Source organism: Triticum aestivum, chromosome 4A (genome assembly GCF_018294505.1).
Source record: "Triticum aestivum cultivar Chinese Spring chromosome 4A, IWGSC CS RefSeq v2.1, whole genome shotgun sequence".
NCBI classification, from domain to species: domain Eukaryota; kingdom Viridiplantae; phylum Streptophyta; class Magnoliopsida; order Poales; family Poaceae; genus Triticum; species Triticum aestivum.
In genome coordinates this window covers 83,177,996-83,181,082 of record NC_057803.1, presented here as the reverse complement: position 1 = coordinate 83,181,082, position 3,087 = coordinate 83,177,996, and positions in this window count along the sequence as shown.

Genomic DNA, 3,087 nt, shown 5'->3' with positions numbered 1-3,087 from the left:
AGGGATAGTTGCACTTTCAACAGGCCAGATAATGACCGGACAAACGGTGCGTTACAGACATTCGGTGCTTGAGAGGAAACGCAAGATGAGCCAGATACCGGACGACCAAAAAAACCAGACATCCGATGTGAGGAGACAGAGTTGAAATTAATGGAAGGTTGGTCATACTGGACGTCCGGTATGAGGACAACAGAGTGAAATTTACGGACGTCCTGAACGTACTGAAAGCTCTCAGTAATTTTTGAGAAGGTCAAGGAATATTTTTGGTGCCAATGACAATGGTAGTGAGATGATGATTTCAGTACAAAGTAAGAATAAAAGACACAATGTTAAGCAAAGAATATCCTACGCCAACAAAAACACCGCTCAGATAATGTTCTAACCGATAAGAGCGGTGGCTGATGCCACCATGTTTGAGTATTATGTGACATGGCACCGCAAGGATTTGAACTTTGGGTGCGTAATCACTACTCCTTCATTTAAAGCACCATAGTTAGAATAACATGGTAGCTTTGAGAGTGTTTGTTCTGTTTATGCATTACATAGGGTGAGAGTACTCATGAGTTGAGTGTCTCCCCCTAAATATATGCCTACATCAAGACAAGACATGATGAAAAAGCATGCATGGGTACTAGATTTCACATAATGTTGTCAAGCTCCAAGATACCAAGTTCACGCCTAAGTTGATAGAACCTTGCTTCATCCAATGGCTTGGTGAAAATTCCTGCAAGTTGCATATCTGCACCCCCATGAGCAATATCAATGTCACCCTTTTCCACATGATCTCGCAAGAAATGATACCTATTATCAATGTGCTTGGTGCGAGTATGATCTTTGGGATTCTCAGCAATATTGATGGAACTTTCATTATCACATAGACGAGGCACATGTCTATAGGTGATACCGTAATCCTTCAAAGTTTGCCTCATCCATAGTAATTGAGTTGCACAACTGGCGATTGCAATATATTCAGCTTCGGTGGTGGAGAGAGCAACACAATTTTGTTTCTTCAAGGACCAACTTACCAAGGAGCATCCAAGAAATTTACATGCACTGGAGGTGGACTTACGATCCACTTTGTCTCCAGCCCAATCCGCATCCGTGTACCCAATGAGATCAAACTTAGCATCCTTGGGGTACCATAGACCCAACTTTGGGGTGTGAACAAGGTATCTAAGTATATGCTCAACTACCTTATGATGACTTTCCCTAGGGAAAGCTTGAAATATAGCACACATGCATACACTGAACATGATGTCTGGTCTAGATGCACAAAGATAAAGCAATGGACCAATCATAGAGAGGTAAATAGATGGGTCGAAAGGGACACCATTTGTGTCTTTAGTGAGTACAATTTTGGTTGGCATGGGTGTCTTACATGGACTAGCATCAGACATGCCAAAATTCTCTAGGATATCCTTGAGGTATTTTGCTTGAGACAAGAAAATTCCTTCGTGAAATTGTTGAATTTGGAATCCGAGAAAGAACTTCAAATCCGCATTGAGTGACATTTCAAAATTCTTGGTCATGGAGGCCGCAAACTTCTTGCACAAATGAATGTTAGGAGAACCAAAAATGATATCATCTACATAGATTTGGCATTAGATCAAATCAACCTTGTCCCTCTTAGTAAAAAGAGTGGGATCGATCACCCCTCTCACAAAACCATCATCGAGTAAAAACTTCTTAAGATGATCATACCAAGAACGAGGTGCTTGTTTGAGGCTGTCGGAGTAAATAGCCATGGGTAGCCTAGCCGGCTTCCCCTGGCCCTTCTGAAAAAATTACGAGCCTGTCCGGCTCTCAAGAATCCAAGACATGGGGCCTCCTTCCCCTTGCTAGCTGTCACCCAGGCCGGCTTTCGGAGGGCGGCCCGACTTTAGCCCTCATGAAGAAAGCCATGGGAGGGCCGACTTCGAGAAGCCGACCGCGAGGAGGCCGACTCCAAGAAGCCGGCTCCCATAAAGCGGTCGAGACCGTACCCTCAAAGTTTGCATCCACCTAGCGGCGATGAGATGGGGCGTGGCTACAGTAAAGCCTGCCACCCCCAAATCCCGGAGCACGATCACCACAGTGCGCCGTACGGGTGACCATGACCTGCCCGGTGCAACACTGTTGCCATGCCGACCCTGACGCCATCCACGATGGACTACCAGCGCGGCCCACGGGCGGTGGGTCCCTTCGGGCAGAGAGATGCCCGAAGGCGGCCACGCCTCCCCCAGTCGGCCCAAGACAGAGCCGGCTCCCCGAAGCCGGCTTTCCGCCTCCCTCGAAGGAGACGCCCCATTAAGGAGACAAGACGCGGTGAGGCTACAGCGATCGCCCGTCGGGCGGCGGCACTGTAGCCATGCCTACCTCGACGAAGCCCACGTCACCAAGATAGAGCAACAGTAACCAACCGCCGACCAGGTCCTGGATAGTGGGGCCTGCCTGTCGACCAATGGGCCAGCAGCCGGCGGGACCCACCAGTTGGCGGGCCCCAGCAGCCAGCGCAGAAGCCGGCGAGCACAGTCATAGACGGCTGGGCCCCGCGCCCAGTCGGATTACAATTGTACCCCCGGGGGGTAGGCCTATATAAACCCCCCGGGGCGCCCATGCAAAGGGTTGGACCCCCAGCTAGTTTTAGACACCACACAAGGAGAAGAAGCAAGCTAGCCGTGCCCTTCTTCCTCCTCCCACCGAACAGCTCAAGGAGCATTGTGTAGCTACTTGTCCGTCTAGTGATCATGCGGAGACCCCGCAGAGCAGCAGTAGGGGTGTTATCTCCACGGAGAGCCCCGAAGCTGGGTAAGATTCACCGGCGTGCATGTCTTCGCCTCATCCCGTTTCCAGGCACCGGCGACGTCTTACTGGCTCCCACAATGATAAGCCACCCGTTGGCATATGTCGCACCTACCACCCGACAGAGGCCATACAAAGCCTTTATGAAGTTTATACACATAGTCTTTGTGATCGGGATCAACGGACCCAGGTGGTTGTGATACATATACTTCTTCTTGTAGAGGACCGTTAAGGAAAGCACTCTTCATATCCATTTGATGTTATGTAAAACCATTGAAAGCAGCATAAGCAAGTAAGATGTGAATA